Below are 20,615 nucleotides of genomic sequence, written 5' to 3'. Positions count from 1 at the left end.
TCTGCGTTTGTGTTCATTATGTCACTCTATATTTTGAGAAATTTTATAATCCAAAAAAGGAAAATTCTGCCCAAGGGAATTTTCCTAAGTTAAACAGTATCCATGCATTTCTTATTTTCCAAATGATCCGTATTTAAGTTGCAACAACATAAAATCCTGATTGAAAAACAAGATTATATTAATCTTTAATATAAATTAAATACAATTAAAAATTAATGTGGGTTACCACCTGATATAAGAAGGCAGTTTTCCGGGGACGCCTGGGGGGCTCAGTCCTTAAGCGTCTGCCTTCGGCTCAGGTCATGGCCCCAGGGTCCTGGGATCGAACCCCGCATCGGGCTCCCTGCTCAGCGGGAAGCCTGCTCCTCCCTCTCCCACTCCCCCTGCTTGTGTTCCCTCTCTCAAATAAATAAATAAAATCCTAAAAAAAAAGGGGGGGCAGTTTTCCCCATTCATTAACCACAGGCAGTGGTGGTGACAGCCTTGTCCCCTTGTCACTCTGAACATATGTAAACAGAGGGAGAGGGAGGGAGATCGAATTGTAGAATTAAAAAACCTCTGATTTTTCAACACATTTTCAGCAGCTGGACAGCTCCTAGGGCTCCTCTATCAGCTGGTGGACTCCAGCCATATCTGAGACAAACATGCCAGTATTTTGGTTAGCCTGATTTTTCACAGTTGTGATTTGTGGGAAGAAGCAGCCCAGTTTATACATTTAATAGCCCAATTTTGGGTGAATCCAGGACTTTGGGTGAGAATCTCCAGTTGGGAAAAGGCTGGAACGGCTGGCCATTGGTACCTGCCCTGTAAAGGTGCACAGCTCCTCTGCATCGTGTCTTCTCCCAGCCCCCAGAGGACCCGCTCACCTCGTACATTGTCGGAGACAAATAGCCACACCTCGTCCAGCCATGGTGTGGCAGCAGCAGCAGTGTTCCCGAGGCCAGAGCGGCATCCCTGGAGGCCACCTGGAAACCGACACTTGGCACTCTGCAGAAGACCTGAGGGAACTTGGGTGACCTAAATGGGAAGGAACAAAAAAGCATGTTCCATTTTCTTTTTAGTGGAAACAATCCAGGAGGATATTTCTGTGATATCCACTTGAAAAATACACCTACCTTTCATCTGCCATGAAAAGTGCTGTGTGTATTAAACAGCTGTATTCTCCGTAAGAAGTGAGGCCATCAGGGTTTTGTTCACGGCATGTTCCACGTTCAACGTCATGGCAAGGTCTACCTGGACAAGACTGCTAAGGAGCTATTTCTAGGAGCTGCTGAGGTTTGCTGCAGCCTGTGGGGTTTTCCTTCTCCCCATCATTCCTGCCGGTGTGAAGAGCACCCCACTCCCTGAGTCCTGTGCATTCTGGTTTTCCATGGTGACAGAGGTATAAAGACACACTCTCCCAACTCTGGAGAGGACAGACGTTCAGCTCTGCCCTGCCTCATCCTCATCTCCACTTGTGGGAAATTGCAGAGTTTGTCAGTGTCCCCATCTGGAAAGAAGTAGCTGGAGAGGTCCCTGCAGGGACGCCTGGGGCTTGGAATTGGGAATGGTCTGGCCAGGTCCTGACAGTCACATCAGGGAGCTCTCCAGTGTTTTCCATTCCCTGCCATACGCCACGTAGATCTGATTCCCTGGGGACACATCAGGCAGGAGACTGATGTTCCTATTGGTCTCCTTTGTAAACCCCATGGCTGGGACATGCACGTAGTTTCTGAATATCCACCTGCACTGCAGGAGGGGCGTTAGGGGGGCAAAACCATCTATGCATGTGATGATTATCTCCTAGGCCACTTGCAGGGCACCATTTGGTGCTTTGTCCAAATATGGAAGGCACTAGTGACATGTGGCCCTTTAAGTTAATTTAAACTCATAAAATGAAGATCTGGTTTGTCAGCCACAGGAGTCATATTTGAAGCGTAAACTAGAGGGCAAGATGAAGGAAAGTTCTGTTCTTGCAGGGATTCTACTGAAAAGTTTTTGTTTGGAGGATCAACAGTAAGGCTGTTGACTTAGGGTTAAGGTTAGTGCTGGGGTCAGGATAGGTCAAGGTCATTCTAAGGGAGTGAGAACTTAGATCCACATCCCTGGTGGTTGAATGTCTACATCAATTACTTGGAATTTTTCTGCATTAAAAAAAAGTAAAATGAAGGGGGAAATAGACAAGGGTGCAGTTGGGGGAGGCGCCAGACTGTCCCCGCAGAGCACGCGGGAGTCTCTGCCCTCAGCCGCAGAGTGCACAGCCTTCTCTGGCAAAACCCCTCAGGGCGGAATGACATGCGAGGGCACCGATGGGTCGACCACTTGAAGGAGATTAAAATCACCGATAACCTTTCCTGACCACGGTGGAATAGAGCTAGAAATCAACGTAGAAGGAAAACTGGAAATTTTGCAGAAAGCTGGAACTTAACACACTGTTGAAACACCAGCTGGTCAAAGTCGAAATCAAAAGTGAGAGTAAGGGGTGCCTGGGGGGCTCAGTCATTTAGCCTCCAACTCTTGATTTCGGCTAGGGTCGTGGGATCGACTCACGCTGTGTGGAGTCTGCTTGAGATTCTTTCCCCCTCCTCCCACTTTGCCCCTCCCTCTGCTCTCTCTCTCTCTCTCTCTCTCAAATAAATAAACCTTTTAAAAAAATGAAATCAAAAAACATCCTGAGACCAACAAACATGACAACACAACATAGCAGAAGTTATGAGACATGGCAAAAGCAATACTAAGGATGTTTATAAATGTCTGATTTAAATTTAAATTCAATTAGCCAACATATAGTACATTATTAGTTTTTGATGTAGTGTTCAATGATTCATTAGTTGCATATAACACCCAGTGCTCATCACCACACGTGCCCTCCTTAATACCCATCACCTGGTTACCCCCTCCCTTCTGAAACCCTCAGTTTGTTTCCCAGAGTCAAGAGTCCCTCATGGTTTGTCTCCCTCACTGTTTTCTTCCCATTCAGTTTTCCCTCCCTTCCCCCGTGGTCCTCCACACTATTCCTTATCTTCCACACATGAGTGAAACCATACTATAATTGTTCTCTGCTTGACTTATTTCACTTAGCATATTCCCCTCCAGTTCCATCCATGTTGATGCAAATGGTGGGTATTCATCCTTTCTGATGGCTGAGTAATATTCCATTGTACATATGAACGACATCTTTATCCATTCGTCTCTTGAAGGACATCTCGGCTCCTTCCACCATTTGGCTATGGCTGCTATGAACATTGGGGTGCAGGTGCCCCTTCTTTTCACTACGTCTGTATCTTTGGGGTAAATACCCGGTAGTGCAATTGCTGGGTCATAGGGTAGCTCTATTTTTAACATCCTGAGGAACCTCCATACTGTTTTCCACAGTGCTGCACCAGCTTGCATTTTAATTGGATTATTCATTTTTTGGGTGTTGAGTTTGATAAGTTCTTTATGTATTTTGGATACTAACCCTTTGTCGGATATGTCATTTGCAAATATCTTCTCCCATTCTATAGGTTGCCTTTGAGTTTCGTTGATTGTCTCCATCACTGTGCAGCTTCTTGTTTTGATGAAGTTCCAATAGTTTATTTTTGCTTTTGTTTCCATTGCCTCAGGAGACATATGTAAAAAGAAGTTGCTATGGCCAGTGTCAAAGAGGTTACTGCCTGTGTTCTCCTCTAGGATTTTTATGGTTTCATAAAAATCTAGGTCTTTAATTAGGTCACACTTAGGTCTTTAATCCATTTTGAATTTATTTTTGTGTATATACCAATTTTTATCATAAATTTTTTGGTCTAGCCTCAAAAATTTAAAAAAAGAACTACCTTACAATCCATAGCCCAAGTGTTCATTGAATGATGAATGGATAAAGAAGATGTGGTATATATACAGAATGGAATATTACTCAGCCATAAAAAAGCAAAATCTTGCCACTTGCAAAGACATGGATAGAGCTAAGAGAGTATTACGCTAAGTGAAATCATTTAGTCAGAGAAATACAAAAACCATACAAAAACCATACAATTTCACTCATATTGGAATTTAAGAAACAAATGAGCAAAGGGGGAAAAAGAGGCAAACCAAGAAACAGACTCTTTTTTTATTCTTTTTAAAGATTTTATTTATTTGTTTGAGAAAGAGATACCGACAGAGATAGAGCATGAGCAGGAAGGAGAGGGAGAAGCAGGCTCTCTGCCAAGCAGGGATCCCGATGCGGGGCTCGATCCCAGGACCCTGGGGACCATGACCTGAGCCGAAGGCAGACACTTAACGACTGAGCCACCCAGGCGCCCGAAACAGACTTTTTTTAAATTAAGTTTTTAATTTTAATTCCAGTATAGTTGTATAGTTAATATTTAGTGTTATATTAGCTTCAGGTGTACAATGTAGTGATTCAACAATTCTGTACATCATTACTCAGTACTCCTCATGGTCAATGTACTCTGTTAGCAAACTGGTGGTTCCCAGGGGGTGGTGGGTGGGGGTGGGTGGGTGAAGTAGGTGATGGGGATTAGAGAGGGCACTTGTGATGATCACCAGGTGTTGTATGGAAGTGTTAAATCACTATATTGTACACCTGAAACTAATATAACACTGTATGTTAACTTACTGAATTTTTTTTTTAAGATTTTATTTATTTGAGAGAGAGAGAGAGAATGAGAGATAGAGAGCACGAGAGGGAAGAGGGTCAGAGGGAGAAGCAGACTCCCCACTGAGCAGGGAGCCCGATGCGGGACTCGATCCCGGGACTCCAGGATCATGACCTGAGCCGAAGGCAGTCGCTTAACCGACTGAGCCATCCAGGCACCCTTAACTTACTGAATTTAAATAAAAACTTTAAAAAGGAATAATAAACATGCAAAATAAAAAAGGAAAAATCAAACCTGTAGCCTAATATTAATAGCAGGGTCCTTCATAATAGCCAAAAACTGGAAACAACACAGACATCTTTCAATAGATGAATAGCTTAAACAAACTTTGGGTACATCCATATAATGGAATATTTTCTGCAAGTAACAGAGAAAGTATTGGCACACACAACAAATTCTGTGAATCCAGGGAATTATTTTGAGTGGAGAAAGCCAATCCCAAAAGGTTACATACTCTGATTGGATTTATGTTACGTTCTTGCAATGACAAAATACAGAAATGGAGAAGAGACTAGTGGCTGTTAGGGGTTAAGGGGGGGAGGGGTGAGTGGGGAGAGGATGTGTCTATAAAGGGCAATATGAGGCATCCTTGGTTTGATTAAATGGTCTGTACTTTGTATCAATGTCAACATCCCGCTTGTGATATTCTACTATATTTTTGCAAGATGTCACTGGGGAAATTGGGTACGGGGTACATGGAATCTCTCTATTATTTCTTACAACTATGTGGGAATATACAGTTATCTCAAAATGAAAAGTTTAGTTGGTATTTAAAAAATCGTAGTAGGAGGAAACTTCCGGTATCGAGTACGATGTTAGCTGTATGCTTTCTTAGATATCCTTTTTTTAGTTGAACATATATATCTTTTTTAAACATTTTTTAAAAAGATTTTATTTATTTATTTGACATAGAGAGAGAACAAGTAGGCAGAGCAGCAGGCAGAGGCAGAGGGAGAGGGAGAAGCAGCCTCCCCCACTGAGCAGGGAGCCCAATGCGGGACTTGATCCCAGGACCCTGGGATCATGACCTGAGCCAAAGGCAGCCGCTTAACCGGCTGAGCCACCCAGGTGCCCCTGAACATATATATCTCTTTATTATTATTATTACTATTTTAAAATTCAATTAATTAACATAATTTATTATTGGTTTCAGAGGTAGAGGTCAGTGATTCATCAGTCTTCTGTAACACCCAGTGCTCATTACATCACATACCCCCCTTAATGTCCATCACCCAGTTACCCCATCCCCCATCCCCCATCCCGCATCCCCCCAACCCCCTATACCCCATACCCCTATACCCCTCCCGTCCAGCAACCCTCAGTTTGTTTCCTTTGATCAAGAATCTCTCATGGTTTGTCTCCTCTGATTTCGCCTTGTTTTATTTTTTCCTCTCTTCCCCTATAATCCTCTGTTTTGTTTCTTAAATTCCACATATGAGTGAAATCATATGATAATTGTCTTTCTCTGATCATCCACATCACTGCAAATGGCAAGATTTCATTGAAACAAATTTTTTTTGATGGCTGAGTAGTTCTTCGATATCCTTTATTGAGTTAAGGGACTTACCTTCTATTCCTGTTTTAATGAGAGTTTTTCTCATGAATAGGCATTGAATTTCATCAGTTTTCTTCATCATCCATAGAGATAGTTATTTAATTTTCCTTATTTTGTTTGTATGTAGTTTACCTTGATTGATTTTCAAATTTAGACCAAACTTTCATCCCAGGAGCAAACCCAATTTCATTGTGATGGCTTTCCCCCCTTTATTATATATTGGTGGACTCAACTTGCTAATATTTAGCTTGCAATTTTTGTGTCTGTGTTCATGTAATAGAAGCCTCTAGTTTTCTTTTGTTGTGTAGTTTTTTTAAGTTTTTATTTAAATACCAGTTAACATACAGCGTAATACTAGTTTCAGGTGTACGATGTACTGATTGAACAATTCCATACAACACCTGGTGCTCATCACAACAAGTGCACTACTTAATCCCCATCACCTATTTAACCCACCCCCCACCCACTGGCCCTCTGGCAATCATCAGTTCTCTATAGTTAAGAGTCCATTTCTTGGGGCACCTGGGTGGCTCAGTCATTAAGCGTCTGCCTTTAGCTCAGGTCATGATCCCAGGGTCCTGGGATCGAGCCCCACATCGGGCTCCCTGCTCGGCGGGAGGCCTGCTTCTCCCTCTCCCACTCCCCCTGCTTGTGTTCCCTCTCTCACTGGGTCTCTCTCTGTCAAATAAATTAACTAAAAATCTTAAAAAAAAAAAAAGAACAGTCTGTTTCTTGGTTTGCCTCTCCTTTTTCTCTTTGCTCATTTGTTTTGTTTCTTAAATTCCACCTATGAGTGAAATCATATGGTATTTATCTTTCTCTGACTTATTTCGCTCAATACTCTAGCTCCATCCATGTCCTTGCAAATGGCAAGATTATGTTCTTTTTTATGGCTGAGTAACATTCCATTATATATCTATCACATCTTCTTTATTCATTCAGCAGTTGATGGACACTTGGGCTGTTTCCATAATTTGGCTATTGTAGATAATGCTATCTACAATGGCATACAGGTTTTTATGTGAAAATAATTTTTCATTTCTCTGGGATGAATTCCCAGGAGTGCTACTGCTGAATTATGTGGTAATTGTATGTGAAGTGTTTTTTGAAGAAACTGCCAAACTCTTTTACAGGAGTGATTGTTAGAGTTTACATTACAACTAGATGCAGAAGAGTGGTAAGTTTTCTGCCAACATTTGATGTGGTCACTTGTAAAATTGTAGGTATCCTGATTGGTGGGTAGTTGTAATAATAAATCTGACTTTTTTTTTTTATGTTTGCTGTCAGCTTTCAGGCTTCCCTCCTCATTCTTCCCCCTGTGCCTCAACTCTGGGCAAAGTGATAAGAAATCCCAAGTTCTCCCTCCTTTGGCACCACTAGGAGATTCAAAGCATGCAACCCCCTGCTGGCATGTATCAGTCATCACCCCAGCCACACCCCTAACCATAACAATAATAAAAAAGAAATCAGGCCAATTTCCTTTACATTCATTCATTTCTTAGCCGTGTTTGGATCATCTCTAGAGACTTGTCCTGCTCTCCCCAGAGCCTTTTCTTACCTCTTGGTCTGTCTGTGGCATCTCCAGTCTTGACCCGTGACTTCAGGAAATACTCAAGTGGAGGGACAAGGGCGTCATGGGACACATAGGTAGGCAGTATATGACACATCTCAGTCCATGTAAGTGAACTGAGTATGGAGTGAGGTTATGGTAATTCCAAGTTTTCCAGTTTTAGCAGATCACTGGGTCCACTTGCTGGACGTAAGAGATTTAGAATATGATGGAGGTAATCTATAACTTGGCTGTTGGTTTTGATATTATGCGTTTGACCATATAGACCTTAATGTATCTTTTTTTTTAAAAAAGATTTTATTTATTTATTTGACAGAGAGAGACAGCAAGAGAGGGAACACAAGCAGGGGGGCGGGTGGGAGAGGGAGAAGCAGCTTCCCTTGGACCAGGGAGCCTGATTTAATGTTTCCTAAATTAGTCAACCTCACAGCAAACATAACAAAATATATTTAGTGTGAAATAGGTTTTGTTTAGCAGAATCTGTGTGACATATTTATATTTGCTACAATAATAGAATTTGTAAAACTGAGCTATGTAATACAATAAGCTTTTGGGAAGGATATCATTGCACAGATGCTACTGGTATTCAATGTGCATGGAAAGACAGGGATATTAAAATATATCGATTGAGAATTAAAGTTTTTGAAATAAAAGTGTCTCGTAATATATAAAAATAGTCTTCAGAATTGGCCAAATAGTCTCTCATTGGCTGGGCTGTTGTTGCCTGGGCGGGAGGAGACCACCTTCCTCCTGCTGGGATAGTAAAGGAGTAGCTAAAGTAGCATTAAGTTGTAAGATACTTCTCTCCCTGTTGGGTCTGTAATTGATGTAGAATGGTAGGGTGTTAGAGCTCCCCCCTTTGGCCCCCTGACTTCATTTTAAACAAAGTTTACTTTTATTAATTTTCACAGGACACATGATATTCTCTGTGTTCATAAACATCGCATTCTGTTCCTTAACAGTTCTTTCTTTTTTATATTATTTTAAAAAATATTTTATTTATTTATTTGGGAGAGGGAGAATGAAAGAAAGAGCACAAGCAGGGGGAGCGGCAGGTAGAGGGAGAAGCAGACTCCCCGCTGAGCAGGGAGCCCAACGTGGGGCTCCATCCCAGGTTCCTGAGATCATGACCTGAGCCGAAGGCAGACGCTTAACCAACTGAGCCAGCCAGGCGCTCCCCCAGACCAACTTCTTTTTAAACAAAGTTTACTTTTATTAATTTTCACAGAACACATGATATTCTCTGTCTTCATAAACATTGCCTTCTGTTCCTTAACAGTTCTGTTCTTTAAGAATCTCGATGATTCCTTGGTCTGGTATAGCTGTGTATTTGCTGATTCTGCAGGGAGACTCCCTAAAATTGATAACTTACTCTTCAGTCTCAATTACCTTTAATATTTGCATTCATAATCAAATTATTTGTCTATAGGATGTACTGGACTTGGCTTGAAGATCTAAGAGAGACTGAAAGACAATGATTTCCAGTGACATAATTTTTGGGATCTTCTTTATCTTTCTAACCTGTATTGGTTTCATGGGGAATTCTTTGTTATTTACATTATATATGTATACCTTCTTAATTCATCCTCATAAGAAGAAGCCTGTAGATGTGATTCTTGCCCACTTAACTTTGGCTAATGCCCTGACACTCTTATTCAGAGGGATTCCAAATATAATGTCATCCTTTGGAATTAGGCTGGAGATGGGCGATACTGGATGTAAAATAGTGCTCTATATTCAGAGTTACCGGGACTATTTCTCTGTGCACAACTGCCCTCCAGAGTACATTTCAGGCAGTGACTATTACTCCAAGTAATCCTAAATGAGCCTGGCTCAGATGCAGAATTTCTACATTCATTCAACCCTCTTTACTTTACTTCTGGATGGATGATCAACATGGCCATCTATTCTGTGGTTGTTTTACAAACTGTGGCCAACAGGAATACCACTGGTGATGGACTTGGGTGTTATAGTGCTTATTGTAAAAAACAAGGCATTTGATAGGCAGATAGCACCAATATTTCTAAGTATGGTATTCCTTCGAGATTTGTTCTTTCTCTCCTTGATGACATGTAATAGTATCTACATGGTGAATATCCTTTACAGACACCACAAAACAGCTCAGAATGTTCACAGTGCCATCCAGTCTTCATCATGCTCTCTTGAAAACAAAGCTACCTATGTTATTCTCATATTGGTGAGCTGCTTTGTCTTCTTTTCTGGACCAACACCTTTCTTAGTGTTTATTTATTTTATACAAGTAAGAAGAAGCAGCAACTGGAGAAATTTAGTAACCTTTTTTCATCATGTTACCCAACCATCTGTTCTTTCCTTCTAATTAAAAATGAAAATAGAATTTCCAGAATAAATTTCATGAAAACAAGAATCAGAATTTTCTCTTCTTAAAGAAAATTCATTGCTCATAGGAACACTTCTTAGCATTCTGCTACACCAAGGAGTCATTTGTATGAATATAGATAATATGCTTATCAACAACATGAGTTATATTTATAGTCCCCATTGAACTAACAATCCAAAAAGCTATAATCAAGTTACTGTCAACTTATGAAACATTTTAGGCATTAAATGTAAAGTTTAGATGATGATGTCATGTATATAAGTTTTAAAATTTTATAAAGTAATAACACATATGTAATGTAGAATGTTTTGTAACATAGGAAACAGTATTTATCATATAATTACAGAAATCATAAACCCCCACAAAGGATAGTGGTTACTTTTGGTGTAAAGTAACCCTAACCCTAACTGATGTGATGAAATATGTGTTTATTAAATTGTGATCTATATTTTGTATGTCAGAATTATGTCATACTTAGTTTCTAAAAATAAACAGAATTATTAATATTTGAAAATAAGTTCAGAAATCAAATTTGCAATAATTTTTTTACCTACATTTAGATAAAAAAGGAACACTAAAAAATAAACAATATCTCAAAACACCTAGAAGATTACTGTCCTGAGAACCGTTGAACATATAGGTGACTTGAGGTTTGAATTGAAGATTGAAAGAAGAAGGGGTCATAAATGTCCACACCCAAGAACTAGGTATCTCCCATGAGCAGAGAAAATAAGACCGCTTGTCACAATTACACGTTATTACAAAGGGCTATAGGCTCAGCTTACGCCATAGTAGAACAGTGCAGATCAGATGGTTCTGGTACATGGTTAGGAAATAAGGTGTCGAGTCAGGTTTGGGCTTAGGCTCAGGGTCTGGGGTTAGGGGTTTGGGGTCAGGGTCAGGGTTAAGTTTAAACATAACTGGCCCTCTTCCCTTCCTCCATCTCCCTGGGCCTCCAGGGTGGACAGGACTTGCCCAGGGTTACACATGAGTCCGGGATTGAGCTGAAGCATTGGTTTTCTGCCTTCAGTCCTGGGCTCTAATAGAAGAGTGAAATGTCTCCCTGGTCACTGACTGTTTCAAATCCAACCCAACCCCAGTCAAGGGTTGTGGAGGGTGTCGGAGGTCATGTATTGTTCTTTCCACTTTCCCACCTGAGAAGAGTGCTGCTGGCTCCATTCTGCCTGGGCAGCTCCAGGTGCCAGCACAGCCCTGACCTGTGAGGGCACTCAGTAGACATGTGTGGATTTATACAGGACCAACCAGGGGCAGGGGCCCAGCAGTCCCCATGTGCACCCTTCTGGCAGACTGGTGGGGTCTTCCTGGCACCCTTCACTTGGAGGCACCGCAGTTTGCTTATGGATTCATCTATTGTAGGACACCCGGATTTCTTCAATTTTTTAGCTATGATGAATAGAGCTACTGTGCATCATTGCGTGCTAGTTTTTGTGTGGAAACAGTGTGTATCCCCAGCACGAAGAAGTGTTCCTGTCATTCCTCACCCTTCAGCAACTGGTATCCTCATTTTCTGGACTTTAGCATTTCTAATGGGTGGGCTGCACTAACTCACTTTTGTTTAAATTGATAACTTCCTGGGGCGCCTGGGTGGCTCAGTCGTTAAGCGTCTGCCTTCGGCTCAGGTCATGATCCCAGGGTCCTGGGATCGAGCCCCGCATTGGGCTCCCTGCTCCGCGGGAAGCCTGCTTCTCCCTCTCCCACTCCCCCTGCTTGTGTTCCCTCTCTCGCCGTGTCTCTGTCAAATAAATAAATAAAATCTTAAAAAAAAATTGATAACTTCCTAATGATAGAGGATGTAGAGCATATTTTTGTACGCTTATTTATTATCTGTACATTTTTTTTTTTGTCCAGGTGTCTGTTCAGATATTTGCCCATTGTTAATTAGGTTATTTGTGTTCTTACTGTTGAGTTCTGAGAGTTTTTTGTCTAGTTTGAATACAGATCCTTTATCAGATGTGTGTGTTGCAAATATTTTCTCACAGTTTGTGGATTGTCTTTTAGTTCTCTGAGCAAGGTCTTTCACAGAGTAGAAGTTTTAACTTTATAAAGTTCACATTATGAATTTGTTTCTTTTCTGGATCGGTGTTTGGTGTTGTGTGTTAACACTCATCAGCAAACCCAAGGCCATGTAGATTTTCTTTTATGTTTTCTTTTTGATATTTTGATAGTCGTGTCTTAAATTTATGCACAATTTTGAGTGAATTTTGGTGGAAGTTGTTAAGGTTTTGTCTACATTTCATTTCATATCTTATGGTTTCCAATTCATTGTTCCTTAATTATTTCTGGAGAAGCCGGGATGATGTAGTCCATTTCAGCTGGAAATTTCCAAGGTTTTATTGGGTTCAGCTGGATCTGGGAAGGGGCCAGGTGCGTCTAGGGAACTGAGTGCCCCGCATCCTGCACTGCCTGCGCCGCCCGCAGGGGGCGCCTGAGCTCAGCTCCCCGACCCGGGCAGGGCATGCGCACTCAGCCCTGCCTGGTCCGCTTGCAGTAACTGGAGCCGCCCCCAGGGGGGACACTCCGAGAGGACGTGGGGCCGCGGCCACGCTGACGGGACCCGCTGTGGAGGACGTGGGGCCGCGGCCACGCTGACGGGACCCGCTGTGGAGAGTTGGGGAGGACGTGGGGCAGTGTCCGCTCTGACAGGACCCGCTTGGAGGACATAGCTCTTTATCCACGCCGACAGGAGCCCGGCCTCCTCAGGACCGCGCGTGGGAGGAGGTGAGAAGCCGCCTGAGCGGGGACTGCTGAGGGGGTGCGTGCGCACAGGCCGCCGCGGAGGAAGGGCGCGCTGTGTAGACGGTGGGGCGGCCGTGGGGTCCCGCGGGGCCGTGCGCCGGGCGGTCGGGGCTCCCCTCTCCGGGCTCGGATCCGCTCTGGGGTCCGCGCGTCCGCGTCCACGCGCACCCGGCTTCGGTTCCTGGGGCTGCTCCCGCGGTCTGCGGTCCGGGAGCCGCCGCCGCGTTGTTCGTGCCCCCGGGCCCCGGCCCCGCGGGCTCCTGCCCGCGTCCGCACCGCGTCAGGGCTGTCGGTTCCGTCCGGGAAGTTCGGTGGCGCGGCGCGGACTCCGCGGGCGGCCGGGGGGAGTAGGCGAGTTCGCGGCGTCCGCTCTCCCCTGAGCGCGGGGGGTCTGCCCGTCTCCGGGTGTCACCTCGACGCCTGAGGGGGGGTCTGCCCGTCTCCGGGTGTCACCTCGACGCCTGAGGGCGCTGTCTGCCCGTCTCCGGGTGTCACCTCGACGCCTGAGGGGGGGGTCTGCCCGTCTCCGGGTGTCACCTCGACGCCTGAGGGGGGGGTCTGCCCGTCTCCGGGTGTCACCTCGACGCCTGAGGGGGGGGTCTGCCCGTCTCCGGGTGTCACCTCGACGCCTGAGGGGGGTGTCTGCCCGTCTCCGGGTGTCACCTCGACGCCTGAGGGGGCTGTCTGCCCGTCTCCGGGTGTCACCTCGACGCCTGAGGGGGCTGTCTGCCCGTCTCCGGGTGTCACCTCGACGCCTGAGGGGGGGTGTCTGCCCGTCTCCGGGTGTCACCTCGACGCCTGAGGGGGGTGTCTGCCCATCTCCGGGTGTCACCTCGACGCCTGTGGGGGGTCTGCCCGTCTCCGTGTGTCACCTCGACGCCTGAGGGGGGTGTCTGCCCGTCTCCGTGTGTCACCTCGACGCCTGAGGGGGCTGTCTGCCCGTCTCCGGGTGTCACCTCGACGCCTGTGGGGGGGTCTGCCCGTCTCCGGGTGTCACCTCGACGCCTGAGGGGGCTGTCTGCCCGTCTCCGGGTGTCACCTCGACGCCTGAGGGGGGTGTCTGCCCGTCTCCGGGTGTCACCTCGACGCCTGAGGGGGGTGTCTGCCCGTCTCCGGGTGTCACCTCGACGCCTGAGGGGGGTGTCTGCCCGTCTCCGGGTGTCACCTCGACGCCTGAGGGCGCTGTCTGCCCGTCTCCGGGTGTCACCTCGACGCCTGAGGGGGCTGTCTGCCCGTCTCCGGGTGTCACCTCGACGCCTGAGGGGGCTGTCTGCCCGTCTCCGGGTGTCACCTCGACGCCTGAGGGGGCTGTCTGCCCGTCTCCGGGTGTCACCTCGACGCCTGAGGGGGGTGTCTGCCCGTCTCCGTGTGTCACCTCGACGCCTGAGGGGGCTGTCTGCCCGTCTCTGGGTGTCACCTCGACGCCTGAGGGGGGTGTCTGCCCGTCTCCGTGTGTCACCTCGACGCCTGAGGGGGGTGTCTGCCCGTCTCTGGGTGTCACCTCGACGCCTGAGGGGGGTGTCTGCCCGTCTCCGTGTGTCACCTCGACGCCTGAGGGGGCTGTCTGCCCGTCTCCGGGTGTCACCTCGACGCCTGAGGGGGGTGTCTGCCCGTCTCCGGGTGTCATCTCGACGCCTGAGGGCGCTGTCTGCCCGTCTCCGGGTGTCACCTCGACGCCTGAGGGGGCTGTCTGCCCGTCTCCGGGTGTCACCTCGACGCCTGAGGGGGCTGTCTGCCCGTCTCCGGGTGTCACCTCGACGCCTGAGGGGGCTGTCTGCCCGTCTCCGGGTGTCACCTCGACGCCTGAGGGGGGTGTCTGCCCGTCTCCGGGTGTCACCTCGACGCCTGAGGGGGGTGTCTGCCCGTCTCCGGGTGTCACCTCGACGCCTGTGGGGGGTCTGCCCGTCTCCGTGTGTCACCTCGACGCCTGTGGGGGGTCTGCCCGTCTCCGGGTGTCACCTCGACGCCTGAGGGGGCTGTCTGCCCGTCTCCGGGTGTCACCTCGACGCCTGAGGGGGCTGTCTGCCCGTCTCCGGGTGTCACCTCGACGCCTGAGGGGGCTGTCTGCCCGTCTCCGGGTGTCACCTCGACGCCTGAGGGGGCTGTCTGCCCGTCTCCGGGTGTCACCTCGACGCCTGAGGGGGCTGTCTGCCCGTCTCCGGGTGTCACCTCGACGCCTGAGGGCGCTGTCTCTCGGGGTCAGAGAACAGGTCTGTCAGCGGTCAGTCTGTGGTGCAGAAGGAGGAGGAAGCGGGGAGCGCTGTTCCGAAGGAAAGTCCGCCGGAGAGAAGCAGGCCTTGGGGTGACGGCGGCTCGCCCCCCTGAGCTGCAGGGAGCGTGGAGTTCCTGGAGGAGCAGACACCTGCGTCCTCCGCTCCGGGGCCTGTGACTGATGGGTGTCTCCCGTGGAGGCTTCCGACCCTGGGCCTGTGACTGACTGCCGTTCCCGTCACTGACCCTGAGTGGCGGGCTCCCGCTCCGGCCTCCCCCGCTGGCGTCCCCAGTCCCCTCTCCTGAGGTGCCCGTCTTGCATTTTCACAGTTCTAACCAGGTTTTGGGGGAGGGTTGTGGAAAATGGGAATTCCAGATGCCACTGCTTCTGCTGCACCCGAGACACGGGGGCTGCTGATTGAATCCTCCCGCGAGTCTCTCGCTACCACGTGGCCTCCTTCAAGGGGAGTGGGCTCTCCGCGGTGGGGGAACCGGGTCTGGGAGGGCGCGGCCTCCGTCACAGTCTGGTGTCGTCTCTGCTTCCGTGACCTGGTGCCGCCGTGGTGGTTTGAAGAGTCGTGGACTCTGCGGTGATTAAAGTGCGGTCAAGCGGTCCCCGCAGCGCAAATACGCTTTATCTCCACACTCAGACCCCAGCTGTCGTCTCCTTACCACATTTACCACTTCCCGCGGGGTGCTTCAGGGCGTGTTACCCCCGACGGGGACACTGTCCCGCGGAACCACCACAGAACCCTGACTGAGGAAATCATTGCGGTTTCCACATTATAACCCAGACCACGGGCCCACTTCCGCTGTCGCCACCTGCCCCACGGGCTGAAGCGTCCTTTCCATTCAGATCCACTTTTCTTCTTCTGGAACTGCTCCGACACTTTCCCTTTTCGCACAACCCTTAGGGACTGAAGGAGCACAGATGGCCCCAATTGGAGTGGCCTTTTCTGTCTGGCTTCTGTCAGTGGGGCTGTTTTCAGTGGCCGTCAACGTCGTGACCTGCATCGGTCCCTCATTCCCGTGTTCACTGTGACTAAACATAGTCACAGTGACCCCTCAGAACGTGTCAGGTGCACAGTTCTCGGCCTTAGCTGGGTTCCCACGGGGGCACGTCATTCTCCAGAACTTCTTCCTTCTCCCGGAGGGCGACTCTGTCTGCGGGAGACACCAGCTCCCCGTCCCCCTTCCCCTCGGCCCCTGCAGCCACATTCTACTGTGTGTCTCAGGACACTTCATGTAAGTGTGACCACAGGGCGTCTGTCCTTCTGTGACTGGCTGATGTCGCTCAGCGTGATGACTTCCCGCTTCATGCGTGGTGTCGCCTGTGTCAGAGCCCCCTTCGTTTTTAAGGCTTTTTGGATGATTCATTGCTAGTGTATACAAATAAGAGAGATTTTTGTGTATTGATATTTTGTCCTGTAACTGTGCTGAATTAGGTAACTGGCTGTAATCATTTTTTGTTGATTCTTTAGGAAGCTCTATATAAGATGATGTCATCTCTGGTCTCTGAATAGACAGAGTTCTAGTGTTTCCTTTCACATGTGGATGCCTTCTTTCTTGGCTTATCCTTCTGGGTAGAACTTTCAGTCCAATATTGAGCAACAGGTGAAAACCAGCAACCTGTCCTTGTTCCTGATTTCAGAGTAGAGCGGTCCATCTTCAGACTTGAGCATGGTGTTTGCTAGAGATTTAATGAGAAAATTACTCCTTATTCCTGATTTCATGAGTATTTATATCAGCAACAGACATTGGACTTTGGTTAGAACATTTTCTACATGAATTAATATGACCACATGTTTTTATTTAAAAATTCATTGTGCTCTATAACATTGCTTGTTTCCCTCTATTGAAGAACTTTGAGGTGTTTGTGCAGAGCCACTTGCTTAGGGTGCTCAGTCTACTTATGAGCTCTTGGTTTTGCAATTCTTCTGATCTGGCTTCTTACATCTATTTTAAGAAAGGTACAGGAATGTATTTTGCTGATTTCGTGGGGTTGGTAATAGTGGTTAGGGCTAGGGTTAGGAGTTAGGGATTAGGGTTAGGGTTAGGGTCTCCCTGTCCTCTGCTGCACAGAACCCATTCTCCTCTGGTAACTAGAGTGATATTTTCAGAACATAACCTTTGGGCCTCTCTGTGGTCTGTTCCCCTCCTGCCCGACCTCTCCAGCCTCACCTCTTCCACCACGGCCCACCCTTCTGTGGGCCACCCAAGTGTGTGGTCGTCCCACATGTGCCCTGGGCCTGACTACAAGCCTTTGCTTTTGCTGTGCCCTCTGCCAGGATCACTCTTCTATCCCCTGCTTCATATCTGGCTTGTTCCCCCATTGGCTGGGTCTGGACTTGCCCTCTGGTGACCTGACTCATGTTGAGTGTGCTTATCCCCTATTTAAATGTAGTGCCCGCCTTCCCTGTGTGAGTGATTTACTAACCTGCCGGGTGTGGGGCAGGCCCAGGGAAGTAGCCTTAGCGTCTGCACAAAAAAATCAGTCTCAGAGGGGCTCAGCACACTTGCTGATAATGGGGGAGCTGCTGTCCTCACAGGGGGGAGCAGGTAGTACCCTTAAAGGGGGACCAGCCATGGGACGTGGCTGGACAAGACTTCCAACCTTTTGGGGCCAGGGAGATGTAGACGTGGACCTGGAAGCTTACACCCTTGGATTCAAGCCTGGGGCCTAAGCAAGCCTCCTCTTCTTCCTGGTGTCGTCTTTTGCCTTCCCTGTCCACGGGCTGGACCTGATTCCTGATTTGGCAGAGTTTGAGGGTGACCCCTCCTAGGAATACCAGTGGCTTACTGAGCACCTTGTCAGCAGGATGCCCAGTAGCCTTCCAGGGAGGACCCTACAGGAAGTGGAGACAGGTCTGCGGGGGCCAGCGGCAGCCCACTCAAAGCAAAGTGGGACAGGTGGCCGGCCCTGCTGATTCTACCCAGTCTGTAAGATATAGAAATGAGGGCTGTGCCCAAAGGTGCTTCCTTCCTGGAAGGTGGGGACGGGATCTGCATGGGGGGCGGCCAGTGGAGGGCACCTGCAGGGTTTGCCCAGGAGCTCAGCACAGGGCGAGTGTTCCTGGCTCCAGCATGCTGACTGTGGGGCTGCATGGGTTTCCAGCCTCCAAAGCCTCAGGCTCCCCTTTGGAAGATGGGGTGCTGATGGCCCCCATCTCTGGGAGCAGACATTAGGGAGGTCCTGCTGGCAGATTCACTCAAGAAGGTCAGGAGGTGGCTGTTGCTTAAAGCAGCCCGGGGCCTGCCCCCTTGACGAAGGTGCACACGTCCATGGCCCCCAACTCTGGTGTCCTGCTGCCAGCCTCTGGCAGTGACCCTGTTCCTGCCCTGTCCACTGCCCCTGTGGATACGTGGTCTTCCTGGAGCTGTTCCTGCAGACGGCAGAGAAGCACTTCATGGTGGGGCACAGGGTCACCTACTAGGTTTTCACCAATCAGCTGGCTGCCGGGCCCCGTGTGCCCCTCCGGGTGGGCCGGAGGGTGGTGGTCCTCATGGTGGACACAGGGTCACTTACTACGTCTTCACCGACCAGCTGGTTGCCGTGCCCCGTGTGCCACTCTGGGAGGGCCGGAGGGTGGTGGTCCTCAAGGTCTGCGGTGTCCTGCACTGGCAAGATGTGTCCATGCGGCACAGAGCGATGATCAGCCGCTTCCGCGAGCAGCGCTTCCTCTGACGTGGAAGACCTCGTGTTCGTGGACGTGGATGTGGGAATGAAGTTCTGGGACCATGTGGGCATGGAGATCCTGTCCCCCCTCTTTGGCACCCCACACCCCGGTTTCTACTGGGCAGCCCACGAGGACTTCAGCTACGCGTGCTGGCCACAGTCCCAGACCCACATCCCCAGCGACCAGGGTAACTTTTACTACATGGGGGCCTTTTTGGGGGATTGGTGGTGGAGGTTCCCCGACTGACCTCGGCCTGTCACCAGGTGATGGTGGTCAACTGGGCCAGTGGGATTGAGGCCATGTGGCCCGTTAAGAGCCACCCGAACAGGTACCTGCTGGACCACAGGCCCACCAAGGTGCTGTCCCCAGAGGACCTGTGGGACCCCCGGCTGCTGGGCTGGCCCCCCCATCATTCCCCAGGTCATGAAGAAGCTGAGATCCATGGCTGTGCCCAAGAATCACCAGGACACCCAGAACTCATGAGGGGCTGTCCCCGGAGGAGCTATGGGATCCGCGGCTATTGGGCTGTCCCCTGAAGGACCTGTGGGACCCGCGGCTGCTGGGCTGGCCCCCCCCATCATTCCCCAGGTCATGAAGAAGCTGAGATTTGTGGCTGTGCCCAAGAATCACCAGGACATCTGGAACTCACGAGGGGCTGCCCCCCTCTCCATCAGGGGGTGCTGCCTTGAGCAGAGCCGTCAGAGCAGATTCCTACTTCTGTCCCCTTGAGGGAAACTGTGGAGCCCAGCACTGCTTGCATGGGCACGCCAACGCCCCAGCCACCCCTCTGCTCCCCTCACCTTCCTCCTCAGCCTGAAGATGATCCCAGCCAGTCTGCAGCTTTGAAAACCTGTTCAGTCCGGATGCCAGGCACATACCCCAGGGGCCTCGGGCCTCACCTATACCCCATCTGTCCATGTCAGGTGCCTGCCCCCCTCCCCCAGCTGACCACCTGCACCTCCCACAGGTGTCCCCATCTCAGGAGAGAGAAACACCAAGTCCAGACCCTTGGAGTCCTCTGGGACTTCTTGTGTGCTACCAACTCTCCCAGTAGTGAAGTGGCTACTGGAGGACATTCAATGTCCAAAACATTTAAAGGCATACGTGAGTCTCTGCTGCCTAAGGCAATGGATAACAGTTGGGGCAAATAGAAACCAAGCAGAATAGAAGAATGTTTCTTCCAGGAATGGAAGAAAAGCTGAGGAATGAGGAGCTTTAGGGAAGAAGGGTCTGGAAGCTCTGACTGCCCCTACCTGACCTTCAGATGCTCCTCAGTTACTCCTGTGCCTCTGGTATCTTCCTGGAACCCTGACATGGCTGTTTTCAGACAGCTCGTCCAGCAGTACCCTCAGTTTCTGGGAGGTGGATTTGCTGGAATCCGCAGTGTGTCCTGCTGCCCCACCAGGATCGCTTTTTGAAGGTGCATCGTCCGGGCCATCTGAGGAGCCAAGATCGTGGGTCTGTGACCTGGAGGGATTCTGAGCAGAACTGGTGGGATGGGAGGGCTGCAAGGCCCAGAGGCAGGTTTCCCGAAAGCCGACTGGGGTCCCCGGCATCCTACCATTTTTGAATCAAAGCCCTGAGATCTTTAAAATGCCAGCAATGTTACAGCATGGGCCAGAAAAGCAAATGTCCTTGTGCACCCAACCCCACCTAAACTATTGGCCATTTCTTGTCACTTGAGCTGAGGTCAAAGGATTGGGAGTCGGGGCTTGAGGAGGGTCCTGGGCCAGACTTTGTATCTGGGGGACAAAGGCCATCCAGACAAGCTTGTGCTGAGCCTGAGGAGGGGGTCTGTGTGGAGACCCCAGCTGCAGGCACTGCTGTCCACGGATGCCCCCTCAGCCTGCCCCAGTGCACCTGCTGC

The 20,615-nt window shown here is 49.1% G+C and overlaps 2 pseudogenes; both read left to right on the top strand.

Annotated features, from left to right (window-relative positions):
- The first annotated feature begins 8,971 nt into the window (after positions 1–8,971).
- Positions 8,972–10,538, top strand: LOC113918210 (annotated as a pseudogene).
- A 7,486-nt stretch (positions 10,539–18,024) lies between these two features.
- On the top strand, positions 18,025–19,477 carry LOC118357335 (annotated as a pseudogene).
- The last annotated feature ends 1,138 nt before the right edge of the window (positions 19,478–20,615 follow it).

Source organism: Zalophus californianus, chromosome 1, assembly GCF_009762305.2.
Source record: "Zalophus californianus isolate mZalCal1 chromosome 1, mZalCal1.pri.v2, whole genome shotgun sequence".
NCBI lineage: Eukaryota > Metazoa > Chordata > Mammalia > Carnivora > Otariidae > Zalophus > Zalophus californianus.
This window is presented reverse-complemented; position numbering and strand designations above follow the sequence as displayed.